Source organism: Zonotrichia albicollis, chromosome 10 (genome assembly GCF_047830755.1).
Source record: "Zonotrichia albicollis isolate bZonAlb1 chromosome 10, bZonAlb1.hap1, whole genome shotgun sequence".
In the NCBI taxonomy this organism is placed as follows: domain Eukaryota; kingdom Metazoa; phylum Chordata; class Aves; order Passeriformes; family Passerellidae; genus Zonotrichia; species Zonotrichia albicollis.
Window position 1 is genome coordinate 21,570,796 of NC_133828.1, and position 18,522 is coordinate 21,589,317.

The 18,522-nt window shown below is 40.3% G+C and overlaps 1 protein-coding gene across 4 annotated transcripts in view; it reads right to left on the bottom strand.

The window, feature by feature from the left end:
* The window catches only part of PARD3B (par-3 family cell polarity regulator beta), a 394,022-nt gene that overhangs the window by 51,912 nt on the left and 323,588 nt on the right, over positions 1–18,522 (bottom strand). The gene's annotated exons all lie outside the window — the stretch shown is intronic.

The window sequence follows — 18,522 nt, forward strand, 5'->3', positions numbered from 1 at the left end:
AGCACACTATTAAATTTTGACACTACAGTTTTAAAGTGGTAATTAAACAGTAATTCACTTAGTAATCCACAAAGACTCACTTGTATGCGGAACTGCATACACTGCAAACTGCTCTGGTAAATCTGGTGGAGTTGCTTAGTTTATCAAGTTGAACACATGCCTTTCTGTGGGTTTTGACCCTAGTGAGCCTTCTAAAACCTTACAGCTGGGCTTGTACAACTGTAGAAGCTCAAGCTATAACCAGGAACTATTAAATAAAATCCTGAAAATGGCTAAGAATTCAAAAACGTTGTTCATATTTAAAATGAAAAAATTAAAAGTTTCCTGCAGATATTTCCAGCCTTGCTGTAGTCAGCACTGGGGTGAGTACTGAGTGTATAGTTAAGTAGCATTTACTGGCATTCACAGGGAATTATTAATTATACAATTGATTTGTGGCTGCTCCTAAACTCAAACCATTGTTTCTGCAGCCCTTCACTGTATATTCACTTAATCTATATCCTTAACTCTGCCTCACCATCAGTGGATTACAGAGACAGAGATTTGCTCGCATGAGCACAGAGTCAGTGGAGCATCTTGCTACATCACACTCCCCTATGAGTATGCCAGAATCTAGGGAAGCCCTTTATAGGATTTGCATAGCAAACAGAATTTGGACAGCACACACAAAATATTGGACATTAACCCATCAGTTCAATAATACGTAGTTTCTAGTATATATCAGCAATCTAGACTGGTTGGAAGTTAACTGCCAATTAAGAGAAATTCCATGTAGGCTGCAAATGCAACTGAATATGCAGTTAGGATTGGAAATGGTTACTTGCAGCATCAGTATGTTGCCATGAAAAATCAAATGACTTCCTTTCCTGAAGCCTAAGTTATCCATCCATTCTATAAAGTCCCAGAGGTTTCAAGCTTCTCTGGCTGACTTACTGAAATCTTCCAGAGCACATGAAATTTTCTCATGATCTGCCAAGACAGTGCAGAAAGCTTGCACAAGCTCTGTGGACTACTGATGGAAAAAAGGATATATTCCCTCTTCACCTTTATTCCTCCCATAGATAAATGCCTCTGTTCCTTGCATTAATACTTGTCTAATAGTGAAGAACCATTTCCAGTTTGCAAAACACTGAAACTGAGGTCTAGCTAATGGAAACTATCACTTAGAACAGTGAAGCCTGGTCCATAGCTCATGAGCACTACAATACCTATGAAATCCCCTGACATTACTTGTGTATAAAGATAAAGTGTTTAATGAGGGCTGCTAACATATAGATAAGGCCCAAAGTATTGTCCTTGTTGCTTTGCCAACAACACAGCCCAAAGCAGCACTAGTTAAGAGGGAAACACTTAAATACAGGCAATAGGTCTAGTTTGATTCCAGCCAATCTGGTTTCCTACAGCTCTCTGCAAACTGTACAGCACCTGTCACCAGTGCTCTAACCCACTTTCTACCACCAGATACTTTGGCTGAAGAGACAATCTGAAAATACCACACACATTGGGTTTCCCCCCACCTTTTAAAATTAAATCTGAGATTGATACATTGCAAGATAATCAGGAGCCTGTGCTCCACTGTCAGTCTCCTGTAGGTGAACTTCCTTCTGCTCAAACCCTTTGAGCCAGCGAGTGGGAGTGGTGCTGCTGATTATATTTATTACAAGACAGGGCCTGACAGATTTTGCTTTGGCAAACCTCTGCCACACAGTATTAAACTACAAACCCTAGCCATGAGAATGAGTTGGAACATTTAAATGAAAGATATCAGCACATGGAAAGTTATCCATCTGGATTAGTGTGAAAACACAAGCATAATCTCTGTGGAAACAAGCAGCTCCGTGAAGTCTGATTTCCTGTGCCTCTCTCCTGTGGGTTCTCTCGTGTCTCATAACAGTTCACACTGCAGTGTTTCTTCCCAGCATAAGCATTCATCCGGGCGTCTCTAGCAGGCTGCTTATTTGCACTTACTGAAACTTTGTGTTCCAGTATCTCCTGAACATCAAGTCACCAGTCAAGTCTGGTCAAAAATGGCCAGCAGGTTCAAAATTTCTTAGAAAAGTGAAGGGAACAGGTAGGAAGAGAGTTGGTCAGTACATTCACTTCATATTTTCAGGATACAGTTAAAGCTCCACATTTTTTTTTTCTCCATTGCTTACAGGCACAAATGTAAAAGATATTGGCTTTTGAAAGAGCTGCATTCTAGCTTACCATGGAAGTTTTACCCACTCCTGAGTAAAGTGAGATAAATATGATGCCCTGTGCAATGCTCATGAAACAGCTCTGAATTTCAACTTGGCTCCTGACAATTATGTGAATATATGAACCACATTCAAACTCACCAGATGAATTCAATCAGCACTGTGCAAATATCGCATACATAATCTATTAGTTTACCCCAAAGAAACTGAAGCATTGAATTCAAACAGAATGAAGTCATCAGTAATAAAAAAAAGAAACTGATAAGGCAATATTAAAAAAACCCAACACAATATTCCAAGATTTGCAGAGAAGATCATACATTGACTGTAAACTATTCTCCCATCTGCCTATAAATACATAATTAAAAAATATTGGTTTGATCAGATAGCAGTTCTCAGACAGGGAAACAGCAGATGAATACCAGTTCAAATGTTTCAGATGCATGACTATTTATACTGTAAAGGAACCTGAGCTTACAGAAGAAATGTAGAAACAATACTCCAATCAAAGTCAGCGTATATTAAGGACACTTACTGAAGCTTTTCAGCAAGCCTGGTAAGTACAGCAGACAGATTTCTTTTACAGTCGCTTTACATTTAATGCAGGGATCTCTCCTTGAGGAGATATAAATATTACAGTCTTTCTCATATGTACAGTTTTGTGCACGCTTTCTTCCTTGACATGGCTCTGGAGCCATGCTACACATTCTTCAGAGAACCATGCAACCACACTTTTACCACTCCCCCCACCATCACATGTTCCCAGCATCCAAAATTTAATGTACTCACTGACTTCTCTGTGTCACAAGACTGAGAGAATTGTTCGCTCAGCATTTTCCAGTTGTTTTCAGAACAATTTCCTGAAATTGTGCTACATGTAAGGAGACTGATTCACAAGCAGCTGACACTGGGAAGTTCTAAAATAACATCTATGTGTAGGAATGAATCTCTGAGAAACTTCAAAGAATTGTGAAGACTCAGGTACTGATTTCAAACAATAGTAACAAGCATGTCCAAAATCCCAAGCCATAAACAAACTTAAGAGAAGTTTAACAGTTCTTCCAGTAAGCTGCACACACTGCAATGTTTTGGTTTTTTTGGTTGAAATAGGAAAAAACCCAACAAACTTATGTGAACATTCGAAAGAGGAAAGTGTACATTCCTGTAGTCATTCTGTAGTTTTGTTAAATACAGTCCTTAATGGGAGAATAAAGACTTTTTCTGGCTTGGGAGAAGGAGAAAACAAATCTGTGCTATCGTTTGAACCAACACGATCGTACTAGTCCAGCAGCTGGGGCTGTGTCACCAACTACACAAACAACGGCCAGAACTCACCGTCCCTCCCTGTGCCTGCACCTGCTGGAAGCACCACACAGAACCCACCTTGCCCACTGCAAGGGACAGGCTTCCAAACGGCCTCTCAACCAACACAGCTGGAACAGACAGCCCAAGACAAAAGGGGAACCATAATGTAGCAGAGACTGAGCTTCCAGCTCACTGACATTATGTGAAATATGACGGTGAAATTTCACCCCATCACCTCTGAAGAGAGAGATGAACAAGCGCCATAGCAATAATATTATATATGACAGACATATTGAATAATATTCAATATGACAGACTAGGGTTTTTTTCCAAAGAATTAGAGTACCACAATCAGTATTTAACATGTATGGCTCAGGTTTAACACAGTAAAATATCCCCTGTGTTCTTCCTCTAAATTGCTAATCTGTATTTCCATCATTCAAGTTCAAATGCCATTTTTTCAATTAGTGACTTCTTACTGCAGCTATCTTGATAACACAAATTAAAAGCAAGTGCTGCACACATGAAGTTAGATGAACCACTTAAAGCTATATATAAACATACATTTAAAGAGGCAATAAACATTTTGTTTCCAGTGGTTTTCTTAAATACATTAATATTGCACAGGGCTTTTTTGCCAGCCACTTCTTTCAAACACTGATTTCACCCAGCTGACTGTCAGTCCCCTAAGCAAACAACTGGTGCTTCCAAGTTAAAATAAAACAAAACAAGCAAACAAAAAAGAAGAAAAATTATTCTTTTAGAGAATTTTCCATTAACAAACAAATCCAAGACAAAATGTGATTCACAGACTCTAGAGAATGGACAATCTTCCATTCATGATCTGCTAAAAAACAAAACTAATTTTACATACTAAAAGGAACACAGTGGTCTACAAAGATACACAGTATAAGGGCATCCAACAGAGCATGTAAGAGTATCTATCTTTCACTTAAGATAAAACTTCCATTTTGAAGTTATAACAAATAAATATTTGAGTAAGTTTCTCTTTCAGTTCCAGTCCTTGCATTTCTACCCTTGATGAAGATATTTTTGCAACCTCAATAGTAAGAAGAATAGAGGGAAGTGATAAAAAGAAAATCAATGGTAAGAATATAATTCTACTGTAATTCAGCTTTCATCTTTGTGACCACCAAGAAAAAGAGATTTTAGAGAGATATGAACATTTGCTCTTTTCATATGCACTTGAGTAAGAAAATGGTATTGCTAGGAAAGACTTGTCAGAAATGCCTTGCTGACATCCCTGATGTTGCCTTGGAGGTTCAGGAACCACCTGTGATGTTCAGCCAAAGCCAGCCTGGGTTTTGGTTACACACACCTCACACTGAGGACCCAAGTTAGGAATGACATCTTTCTCGGAACTGGAACTGTGCATATGGCTTTATTTGTCTCCACAACACCTGCTTTCTTGCTGTGGGCAGGAACATCCTTGATGTATGCACAACTACTGTCTTTCTCAATGGAGAGGAGCTTTATGAGGACACTTGATTTGGACTCTTGTGCAGAGTGACTGGTAGGTAGACTTGGAGCCCTGTTCCATTTAGGCAGGACTGTATGAGAAGGTCTGCAGAGATGGACTGACTGTGAGACAGCATTAGATGGATGTATTTCTCTCTAGGTACATAAATACATATAAAGAAACATAAACAAACTGCAGAAAAACAAATTACACTGATGAAGTCATTTACACGTAGTTGAACCTGTATATTAAAGTCCCTGAATCTTAATCTGTTTTACAATATTTTAAAAACTCATAACTGTGCTTCAGTGAAACATATGCTGTCACCTTTCAATTCTTTAGGTGAACATAAAAGCAATACAATCACTTCTGTCCAAAAGGTCAAAGCCTCCTAGGGCAGCACATGACTACCATTTGTCTGGAGGTAAATTGAGTCCTATTGACCCTGTAACATCACTACTGACCTCTTGACATTAGGAGCTTAGTGGAAAGAGAGAAGATGATATTCTCAGGTTCCTACAGACTCATTAGGAAGAAAGAAGGAAAGAGAACCTTGCATGATATGAATTAGCAATGTCATTAACCTTTTCTTTCCCCAGATAGCTCACAATATGTTTACAAAAACCTCAAAAGAACCATTTGAAGATTGAGACCAACAGATTTGTATCACTTTCAGTTTTTCCAAACTGTTTATAAAATATCTCTCAGTGGCTTGACACAAGGCAACCTTTTATGTTTCCCTTCCTTCACATGACATACAACACCTTTTCCTGTTTGTCATGGCAGACAGCCTAGACATTCAAATGAGCATCATCTTTTCAAACCAGCCACTTCTCATCCCCATTACTCTCTTTATAACTTATAGTTGACTACAACTGGACAGGAATAATGGGAGGTATAGCCTAATTAGTTGTTTTATGGAAACAAAATTCGCACACTGAGGTTTAACTTCACTGTAAGCAGATATGGTATATGCTACTCCAACAGAAACGCATTATTTGCAATCAAGTAGAAAGGAAAGAAAAAAAGGCAGACATTTTCTTGTTTTTAGCCAGATTGTCATCTTTATTTCAAAGAAAGGTCATTTTTTTCCTTTTCTCTGCTCAATGTATTGTACCTCATCAAAGAAGGCAATCACCAGATCTTAACTAATAGTAAAAAAAGATGCCTTTCCAGTTTGGGCTGGTTAATGGCAATGTCTGTTTCTGGCATGGGACCAGTTTACTGCTGTCTTGTTGATATGAGATGTGCACTTGCCTCTGAAGGGCTAGGAAAGCAGGGAGATTAGGGACTCGGCTGCTGACAACAACCAAACTCTCTATAAACAACACACAATGAAAATAATGAAAAACAGATTTTCCTGGTATTTTCAGTAGCCTCTAGACAATGCAACAGTTTCTGGTTTCTTCACTAAAGATGATATCAATTATGCCTTTTATCCATCATGCAGAAGTCACGTGTGAGGCATAATTGAAGGCCTTCTCTCCAAGGTAATTTCATCTGGATTTACGCGGCAAAGTACTTAAATTGCCTTTTTTGGCACTTTGTATTACAACACAGCTTGGGAGGGGGTATTTTACTTTACTGATGTAAAGCAGCTGGCATATTTACAATAGATAGGTCACATCAACACAGAGCAGATTTTCAGCCCTCCAAACTCCATTGACAGCAGCTTTAACAATCCAACAAAGCACATGCTGAATGCTAAACTCCAGTGTAGAAATGTAACTCTATTTCTTAAAGACTATCACACCTGCCTGGAACTGGCAGCTAGGTTTTGTTCACATACAGGCTATTGCTTTTTGCACTACTGTTTATTAAACTAATCACTAAAGCTGAAATAATAACTACTTTACAAACTTCCAATGAATTAGCCATTCATGAGTCCCTCAGGAATTCTCTTTACCACACACAAAGCAAAAGCAGGAGGGAGAGAAGGTGACTATTCAGTGCAGTCTTAATTTCTGCACTCCCTTGTGAGAGAAGAATTGAGGATCTAACAATTCCCTCGCAGTAGATGCCACTGCCCATGTTCCAAAACATACTTTGTTGAAAATTTCAAAACCCAGAGTAACCATCTATTGTCTCAGAAATTACTTCTCCAAGTTTCACACTAGAGTCTGTATCATCTACTCTTCGTTACATACGTGCCAATCTACACCACTGGCAGAGTGGCAGCAACTAATCCTCTATGTGGTTTGCTTTTTTAATACCTGGCTTAGCTAGAGAGGAGGTAGGCAACTTGACCTCAACTACAAAACAAGTTCTCTGTGTCTATAATACTGTGGCAGATATAACTTGTATTTTAAAACTGAAAAAGAATTCACATCATGTGCAAAGCATCAGGGTAAAGCACAGCTCTCAGAGCCAAAACACATCCTTACTATAAAGCTGGATTTTTTTTGGGGTATTTTTAATAAATGGTCACTACAAGAATAACATTAATCCAGTGTTAGGACTTTTACAGGAAAAAAAAATACAAATGTAATTTATCTTTTTTAACTGTCAGCCGCATTTCTAACGCTTTCAAATCTGCAGCTTCCAGTGGCCTTTTGTCTTTCTGCCATGGCAGGAGTATCTTGGACAGCTGTAAGAGCTTTGTAAGCTATCTTTCTCAAAATCCATTAGCTAATTCAAGGAACCTAATTAGAGCTGCCATTTTGATGGAGCATATTGAATGCTCTGTATAAACTAGTAACACCATCAATGTTTATTAAAAATTGCAAGAACCAAAGCTCTCTGTTCCATATAAATATTAATGGACAGATACACAATACTTATTGAAATATAGACGGCATTATGAGCACAGAAATACACACAGGTATACTTACAACCCCGTGTGATGCATTTATTCACAAAGGCTGAAGTACAGAAGCAAAACCTAGGGACAATTTTACACAAACTGTTGAAAATTGACCAGCTTCCATTTACACTGTCCTTATGTGCATTAAGGGAAGAAAAGCACACTAAAGATGATTTGTTTCTTGTGTTTTTTCTGAGTAGTGTGCTGACAATTTGGAGTGCATTTTGAGCTTACCTCAAGAATGCACTCCAGCTGGAACCATTTTATAGCTCCTCTTAAACCAGCCACTCCAATCACTGTACTTTGTAGACATTTACACATACTCCAGTACTATACTGTTTAAGGGTATCCAAAGATTCAAAGGGAATTTGCTCTGTAGAGTTAAAACTCAAATTTTGCTGTAGACAGCAACAAAGTCGGTGAAAGGAGCCAGACATCTGGAGCAGTGCTTTCCTACTTTCTGCTGTGTAAAAGCCCAGCCATAATGAAAAACCAGCTCGCAGACAATGATACAACCCACGAAATACTGACCATTCTAAGAATATATCGGGACCTAATTACGTTAAGCTGTACAAGCATATGCCTTTGGCTGCAGAAATAAAAAGTTTTCTGGCTACTTCACAGCTTTGTTTTTAACTTGATACTTCATAAATGGAACTGCAGAAAACCTCATATGTTACCATTTCAATCTGACGTTCACTTTCATATGCATCTAACAGTGCCTGGATTCTATTTATATGCACAACTAAATATATGTGCATAGAAAAATCATCAGATTTGCTACAGAGAGACAGCAGATGCTCTTATTAAGCCACTGGCACATGCAAGGTGAAGTGTGTAAGCTTACACAGAAAGCATTCAACGCTCCAACTACAAGCTAAGGAAAAGCAAAGACAACAAGTGAAAATTTTTCTAGCTCATTTTGCTAGATGTGAGTGCAAGGCACAGCAAAGCAGAAGCACCCCTGGGTGTGCTCGAATGACTCTTTTAACATATGGGGCTTCTTGCAGAGGGGGATAATCCATACACACTCTTCAGAACATCCTAACTCCAGTGCCACGATCTGAAGTTCATTTATTCACAATATATACTAAAATGACACATGAAACATTTAACAGATGTGAAAAAGAAATAGGTGTAGTTATATTTTCTACACCCTAATAGTGCAAAAGGCTAAAAATTGTATGATGATCTTACCATGGGGACAGTCCTGAAAGTAAATTCATTTTGGTTCTCTGATAGGGCAGTATTTCGAAACTACAACTGAGATTTGAGCAGTTTCACAGGAACACATTCAAAAATCAAAATATCAGTTACCACTGACTTCTCTCTGGAATTATATATGGCAAATTTAGCTTGTGGTTATTGCTCAACAAAACCCCTGACAGATGCTGAAGTGATAGATGGATTTTTGCAATGTTCTGCTGCCTCCAAGGCCACCCTATCTACCCTTCCAGCAGCCTCCCCCCTTGGGCATTCCCTCAGTGCAGCTGGGTCCTGGGACCCCTGTTGTTTAGTTTGCATTCACAGACTGGGGAGCACACATTCCTTCAACCCACTTCCATCACAAGCCCTGCATAAATAGAATTGAACTCTTTACAAGCCAAACTGCATTTTGGAGAAGAATTTCTGAACTTGGAGGCCTCAAGTTAGCAGAGCAACTTTATTGCTCTGCATTATGCAGGCAATGGAAGCTCCTGGAATTACTGATGTATATTGTTTTTCTAGCTCCTTCTTACAGCTACAACTGCACTTCTGATAGGAAATTACCCTTGCTTTTCCACTTGGAGAACACAGGTGTTTAGGACTGAAGGTAAGCCCCCTACTCCTTCTTAGTAATTGCTTTGAAAAATGCTAAATTCAAATGTAAAAAAATTAAATAATGGAATCTTCAAACTCTACAGAACCATTTTTTTGGCATACCTTGCCTGGGAAAGGAAGATCAAACCAATCTCTCTGTGTTTGGCTGGGAGTCCCAGAAATGCTGGAGCAAGTGTTCTGGTTCAAGCTCACCTCTGCCTCTACAGAATGATTCTCATATGCTTTCAACTGCCATGTCTAAAAACACACTTTACCAATCCTTTCCCAACTGTTTTTGTCTTGCTGCCTCAATTCTCTGTTCTCATCCTGATGCCTGGGAGTCTTTCCCTTCCTTATCTTTCAGCCATGGATGCCAATTTCCACCACCCATTATTGGCTCCCCGTACAAGCAAATCTCTGTCCCACAGGCAGTCGTAGTACAGAAACACCTCTCCTGATGCACCTAGGTCGGCATGTCTCCTTCCAGCACTCCTTGAGACCCATCTCCCAGAAGCACCTCCCAAAGCAGCTGCCAGTGAGGATGGAGCTGCAGGTGGCAGGGACATCCAACAGCACCTCTTCCATTTGGCACTGGTTCAGATGAGGTGCCCATGCCTGACACACCAACAGAGCACCAAACCTGCAGTACTGGTACACTTCTCTCTACTTTGAAGCATCCAAAAGTTGTCCACAGCTATGGCCTGGCCCAGCCATCCCCTTTATTCTCCCCATCCTCTAGCTGCTCCAGCCTCTCCTCCGTTCCGATTCTTGTCCTACCCCTGTGGCATGTTTTAGGGCATTCAAAACAGCTCACCCTTTTCCTGGAAGAAGGTGGTGTTAGGGCCTGGGAACACTGATCACCACTGAACACCCTGTTTACCTCAACCTTCATTCCCACAACAGGAGTCTATCTGGTCCCTGCAGCCAGAACTTGCTGCTGGAAAAACATGCATCGGCTCTGGCAGCTCAGGACAAGTACTTTTGGTGAATTAGCAGCCAAGTTTCTATCATGTGTGTGGGAAGTACTCTAAATCTTATAATTTAGTGAAATTGTCACTGTTCAAAGGGTGGCAAAAGCCACAGTCTGGTGTAAGACTAGGCTGTGTTCCCTTCCAAAATGAAAAGACCCCATTCCAGCATATGGAAAGACTAGAGATTCGTGTTGGAAGAATATATGCTGCTGCTTTTTACTTTTTGCACAGACAAAACAATCCCTTGTCATCTTCTTCCAGCTACACCCCTTGCCCCCCAAAAAACCCAGCTGTCATCTGATTCCATAAAAATTCAGCTTCAGCACACATCCTACATAGATGGTTTCAACCCAAATGGATGAAGATTGGTTATCAACACGTGGAAATACAGTTTTCCAATGGAAGTCAGGCCAGCAGCTCCCCAGGCACAAGTGGCACAGCCCGTTTCCATGGCTGTCCCCCTCCCTGCCATAAAGGACTGCATTCTCCCTGGTCCAGAAGGTTGCTCCTGGCATCTGTGGGATGAGCATTCCTCGACAACAACTGCAACACCTCTGAGGGTACAGCCTGGTACACATTAAGCTGTAGTCAGCTTAATGAGAGACTTAATTGATGACTGCTACTTCCTTCACTTATCCATTAAGATAAGTACAGCACATGGACATTTCAACCCATCAAAGAAGAGAAAATGCATTAATTTTGGTTTTCTTAGAGCTGTTAATAAATCTGACACTGTCTGGCAGTTTTCTTCATTTCCTACCATTTGACAGATACTGTGATCACAAGTTACAGAAGATGTTTTTCCTCTGAAATTATCACTCTGGTAATACAAGCCAGAAGGAAACTTTATCAAGACACCAAGAAGCTGGGTATTGGTTTATTTTTAACTTTATGTGGCTGGTTTGTGAATATCTCAATGTGATAAAAAAATAAATTCCATCCGGTACTATTAAAAATCATACACACACACAGACACTTTACAAATGGCTGTATTACAGCAAATAATCACACTCTGTATTTATCAGTAAAAGCCAGTATTCCTCTCATATAATCAGCCTGGCTCTACTTAGACCCCTTTACTGTAAGAGCTCCTGCAACTGTTTTCTTCCTCTTTCTCTCTCACAAATTGACATTTGTATGGAATCAAGAAAAATCTTCCTTAATAATTTCTCCTTACTAATGGCTTTTTTTGGTATGTGTATTTGAGAGGAGGGAAGGCAAAGGGCAGGAAAAAGGAGCTTTAAGTGCTCTGCAAATTATCCTCCTGAATCTGGGCCTCATAAATCCTATCAAATGTTATATTTCATCAATAGGCTGGAAAAGCTTTTTTCTCTGCAATGATGAAGCCTGGGTTTAAAATTTATGGTTTCATTTTAGAAATGGACTATAAAAAGAGTCTGACTTGGCTGTCCATCAACTGTAGCTGACATTAGCAAGTTAGGTGTGGACTTTCAAAGTGTGATATATATTTTTTATTTATTATAGAGGTACATACATATATATACATATATGAGGACATGTATATCACTGTGGGTTTGTGCATGCATAAATACACAGCTGGATTTAAAAAGAAATTGTCTTTAACCCACATTTTCTTTCAATGCAAGAGGATCTGAGATATTCAGCAGATTAGATTGCAAAGTGATAAAAGTGTCCAGAACAGAGTTGGCTCAAGGACCTGCAGCAACACAAGCAAATTGCATTTTGCTGCACAAATGATCAAGATAAAGTAGTTTAATTTGCTCTCATTCATGGGGTGGCAAAATGCAATTCAGCAACGGCAGAGTAATGTTCATAGGGAGGCAGGGAAGATTCCAACAGGCTGTGAGGAGAAAAGGGGAGGAGAGCAGGCAAGGACCAAAAGATTTTAGGCAAGGGAAGACAATTAGCAAAGGACTGATAGACTGGGGAAGAGTGGGTGCAGAGCTTCTGCACCTGTTGCGCCTGGAAAGGGTGGGAAGGAGACAGCCTGCCCCATTTCCATGCAACTCTCCACCTCTACTGCCTTTCTCCTCTTTTTCCAAGCTCTGGAAACAATTCTGACTCCCTAAAGAGCTGCTCCTACTTGCTCTCCTGCCTTGCCAGAGGTAGGAGAGCACTGGATTATGGCTCCTATTCCAGTAACTGCCACCACTGACAGGAGCCATGTGGGTGCCACAGCTGTCCTCTACAAGCCCAAAAGCTTCCTCTGGCAGCCACAACAGCATTTTCTTCAGATGGAGGAGGAGGCAATCTGTGCATGCTGCCGAAACACCCACTCCTCTCTTCCCTTACCCTCAGAGCTGAAGGTCTGTGGTCAGTGATTATTACTTAGTTCCACTCATGCTGAAAGGAAGCCCTAAAGACAACACCTCTAATAAAAGCATTACTGCTCCCCAGAATCCTCATACTTGTAAAATGAAACCACATTTAAAATAAAAGTCAGATAAATAAAGCGACATAACTGAAGTTGGAGAAAGTGAAGTTCCCTTCTGAATGTAGGGGAGCCCATTTCCCTCCATCTGCTACTAAAAAATGTCCTTTTGTAACTCAAAGAACTAATGATGGATTATGTGAAAACAGCAAATCAGATCATGCTGTTGAGGCATTATATGAACTAAACAGAAGAGCAGTTAATCTAAATCGCATGTGGAACGGCTATTATTGTGTGCTGCCATCATTGCTGCTGAGTCTGGCTGTAATATTGGTTTTGGTGGCAACACATGGAAAAACCTGAACGTCCTGTTCCTCATTATAAAATGAGGAGAAATCTCACTCTGGGGAGCATGGTCAAAGCTGACGAGTGAGCACTGCAGAAAAGGCTGGGCAGGGGCTGTGGTTAATAGCAAAGGTACTCTGAGTCAACACTAGGAAAGCAAATACCATCTTCCACCACCTCTATTTTGTAACATGAACAAGACAAATAAACAAAAGAACTCATCATCCGTGCTCAGGACACTTGTATAGGGTGGCTTCAGATCACTGCTGAGCTCGCTGCTGAGCGGACGCTTGGCAAGGCTCCTGTCAGCAGCACAGCAGGGCCAGCGGGCGGAGGCTCTGCAGGGCAGGGCCCGGCTCAGCTCCCGCTGCAGGGACCTGCCCTGCTCACCCTGCACAGGAGGGGGCAGGGCAGGGACAATCACTGACCTGCCGCTATCCAGCACGGAGGGGAAGTACCACCCATCTGCATTCTGCAAATCAGAATGTGCTTGCTTTTAGTGCTAAGTTTCCACTGGAAATACACAAAATACACTGTTCTTTCACCAACTTGTGGAAATGAGAGGACATAACATTGCCTCTATTTCCAAGAGAAAGGTATTTGTGTTAGGGAAGGGTAACTTTATCAAGCCTTGCTCTACAGATGGCCTGCCTCTGGAATTGCACATTTTCTACTGAAAGGTGGTATGCAGTAGTGTCACACCACACAAGCATAAGTTACTTAGAAACATGAAAATCTTGAACTCTTTTAGATTAATACAAGTTAACCTCATTTAACAATGACATTCAGGACACTAAAGCAATACTTACATGGCAGCATTTTAAAGCACAAATGCCCTTACCCCACCACAGATCTAGCATACTTCTAGCAGTATATTTTTCCAATCCAAGTTTATTCTTCTGCACAGATAAATATTTCCACCATTCTATAAGAGAACATCCTGTCACTGTTCAAATCCTTAATTTTTTCTCTTCTAAAATCTTTTAATCTGCTTTTCCCCTCCCCCCAAAGGATGTTTTGTTTATTTTTGTTATTCCTCCTTCTTTCCTTGTCTCCTTATTTCCTCACCTCCTCCCTAAGATTCCAGGGGTTTAAAATTTTTTTTAAATATATATAATTTTTTTCCTTGAGCTCTTGTGAAACCCTGACCTGCTTACAGAGGGCAACTCACAGAGCTTAAGGGCTAATGTTTTACCCCCTGCTCACCATTGTGGATCTGGCTGCAGTCATCAGTAACTAGAATTCATCATCATCAATGGATTTTCAGTGACAGGCACTGTATTTACTCAGATAATGGCCCTATATATTGCCTTTGAAATGAGGGTGTGACCGCTAAGGATATTCTCAGGAGTCACTAAATGGCATTGCTGCCGGACATGTTTGCTCCATGTTTCGAAAGCAGAGCTGCAGAAAAGCAAGCTTTGAAGTTTTGGGGTGCTTTGGATGGTACAGTGCTCTCAGGACACACCAATATTAACCAAAACACATCACCATGGCACTGGAGCAGGCCACTGGCCAGCTGGTTTGACTGCAGGGGAAGAACCCGCAGAGGCTGCCTCTGAAACTGTCCTTGCAATAGGCTCTGAACAGATGTATAATCCATAGACAGTCCTGTTCCCTCGCACAGCAGAGCAATGGAATCAGTAAAAGCAGGTGGGGGAGCACAAGATAATATGGAAACAACACTGGTCCAAAAGATGCCTGACAATGATACTTGATGTTTTAGGAAGGAGGCAAATGTAACATGCCCACACAGGCTGTGAAGACAAATCCAGAGTCTGTGAGGCCTCAATGCTGTTTAAAGTCACTGTGGACAGAATATACACTTCTTTATGAAGAAGAACTAACAACCTGATAGAGCTACTGGACAATAGGACCAAGCTGCTTTGGTGTCAGGTAACTAACTGTAAAGAGTATGCACTGAACACCTGTGAGAATGCAGCCTGCAAAATTACTATTTCTGGTGTAGGATAAACATCCCTTCACTTCCCTAGTCCTCAACTTTATAAGCTTGCCAACCATCACAAATGGGGATCAGAGTCTCCATTCCTGGAGCAGCAGATAGTTGGGTGTGCTGAATCAAGTCCAGGTCTGTACACCTGTCCCACCAAGAGAGAGGAAAGAAAGCTAGACCAATGAAAGAAAGAGTGCTTCCATCTGTTGCTTTTTTTCTGCCATGATCAAAGTTAAAACCCCATTAATGTGCTCCATCTCTAACTTAAGTACATTGACCATAAGATTTTTCCTTCCCTCATTTTTCTGCATTCAAGTATAGCCTCCACTAATGCACCAAACTACCTTTTTTCCTCCCCATCTAATTCACTGCTCCCCATGGGATAGCCACTAAATTTGATTCATGAATACAGTACATTTATAGGCAAAACCGGGAACAGAGAAACCCCCTCCCCATCACATCACTCTCCAAGAGGGAGTTTGAGAGACATCGAACAAAGAAGCCTCAAATCTTCTGGCATACAGCTTAGAAACTGGAATGTGATTTCCATTCTGTATCTCTTGCTTCATTACAGACGATATGGTCCCTAAAACAGGCAATTTGCTTTGGCCAGTAATGTTTAAGGTGCTAGCTTTCAGGTTTGTTTTTCTGTGGATTCCACACCGCAGCAGGCAGTTTCCCTCCCTCCAGTCCTGCCCCCCAAGCCCAGCTGCAGAGTGAAGATATCTAAAGGATTCAGGCAGCTGCAGAAAATGCAGGACTCTGGCTCTTGGGCCTCATCTCTGTTTCACTCCTTTCACATCCATCTGGATTTGACAAAGTCATGCTTATCAGTTAGATCAGCAGATAGTCTCCTATCTGTGTTGTGGTGCAGAATTAGGTCAGAAGAGCATTCTGCCAGCTTGTGTTTTGCTGTTTAATCCGGCATAAGTAGTTGTGGAGACAGCAATAAAGAACATCTCATCACACAAACCAAATTCTTCACCCCCTAATCCTGGTCAATTTTCCAACTTTGTGAGGAAAATGCCATAAAAATCACACACTACTACTATTTAACTGCCTATTCCAAGAGCATAAATTTTTGAGAATGCAAGTGAGGCCAGGAGGCAAGTTTATTTTATGAAAATATATCACGTTCAAAGGCAAATGGAATGTTATAAAAATAAAGTCTGAAGAATAGTAGTTCTTAAGTTTTAAGTCATCTTCTTCTGTGATGCCATAGCTGGGTCTTCCAGCCGGCCTCACCAGATGGCCACGTTGGCCACCATCAGAATAGCAGTCTGGAAACAAGTGCCCTACAGCCTTGCCTGAGCATCTTGGCTGGGATACACTCTGAGGCACCAGTTCTGTACTCACAACTCAGAGATATTCCCAGCGCGCTTGCTTAAGAATTCTTGAAATTTGTGAAGAGATTAAAGCCAAACTTCTGGTCCAGGACAGGTCAGGGAAAATAACAGAATGTTGGCTACTAGCTTTTAAATTGTAATTGTCACTATTCACACTAAAAACAACCCCTCCCTATACCAGCACACAGCATGAAAATCTGCTCAAAAATAGTAATCATAAAGAAAAAAAAGGATTTTTCTCTTAAATAGTAGGTAAGCTCAGCTGCAGAGTATTTCATCAGCTACATACAATTTTTTGTTTCATGGAAGCTGTACAACCATTCCTCCTCTTACATACAACTGCGCAAACCAACGTGTTAGTGATGCTTTTGCAAAGAGGGTTTGACAACAATAGAGAGTCCCCAGCCTGCTAAATAAGAAGTGACAACTCCATTTGAAAGCTGTCTCTGGATGTGTTTTATGTGCAGAAATTATCTGTGACAGTTCAGATCAAAATAGAGTTTTCATTTCATGTGGGAGGTAAATGGACGATAGAATAGGTTACTTTAAATGCTGCAGTCTAGTCCAATTAATGTTTCAGACTTTTCTGTATTCTGTGCTCTAAACTTTGGGGTAAAAAAAGTAAAAATCATTTGTCTATAGCATGATGTAAAGAACAGGCCAAAAGGTAATAAAAGCACTTAACAAAAACAGTCATGCAGACGTATGGCAGAAATGCTCAAATTTCAGTAACCTGGCTATGAAAATAATAAGTATAAAACAGAAAAGAAAATATCACTTCATTCTGCCAGGGAGAACCAGGTAGGGAAGTCAATTCTGATTTCCCATCTCAACCAGAGGAGATTTTGCCATTTACTTTGATGGAAACAGGACTTGCATATCAGTTTTTTCTCTGAGCAGCAGACACAAATCCACATGCTATCATTTGCTTTTCAGATTGTGCAACATAAATTTACAATTTCTGGCTTATGTAACTATACAAATGACAAAATTTGTACTTTAAAAAAATGTCAAATCCAAGGTGTTCACATTTGTTACCTGTAAATCTGTCAGTTGTTCTCTGACTCATTTTAAAGAAACATGTTTTCTTAAAGGTTTGGACCTACTGCTGTGTTACTCAAGCACACCAGTGGCCATGGTGGGAACTGTGCTAATACAGTGCCTGTTCCTTTCTAATTATCTTTCTCAAAGTTGGTGAGGAAAGCAGTAATTCATGCATGGCCTTTTAGATGTAAACCTTAAGTACTGTTAGTAGAAAAGGTATGGACCCAAAAGTGAGTGATCTCATCCCAAACAAGGGCCCACGATTCTCACATAATCTATGTTGTTTATGCCGCGCTTTAAACAATGCATATTTTGATCTTTTCTGAGAAACAGCAATTTTCTTGGCACGATTTTCAATTTCCACCCACTTGGAAGAGCAGGTGTCTTTGTGTATAATTGCTCAACATTTTAAAAACACGTTAAAATTGTTTTCCTAAAGTCAAGGAATATTAATTTAAGGTTCTACGGGCATTAAAAAAGAACAGACCAGTCACTTTAAATGCACTGAGCAAGTAGAAACACTAACTGAGACAAAGCATTCAAAAGATATGAGATCTCAGTATCTAGCGGCCAAAGACTGAACACTGGTAATCTTATTCCTCAGAGGCGAGTTTTAATACAAAAGAGAAATTAACATCTATCTATGCACTAGAGTCTGGAAAAGAAAAACAACAGAACAATGAAGCTGCTCAGACATCTGGTATATTTGCCACAGCTAATAGTAATGAGATAGTGGGCAGAGTGCAGACTAAAGGCAAAAAGGTATGAAAGAACACTTCTTTCAGAAGCCACACAGACATAGAAAAAAATGCCAGTAGTCAGACTAATGAGTCTAAATTTTGGGAGGAATTCTGAAGCCCTATCACGTTTAGATTGATAATATATTTGTTACAGCATTCAAAGAAAGAGAATGAGACTTCTGC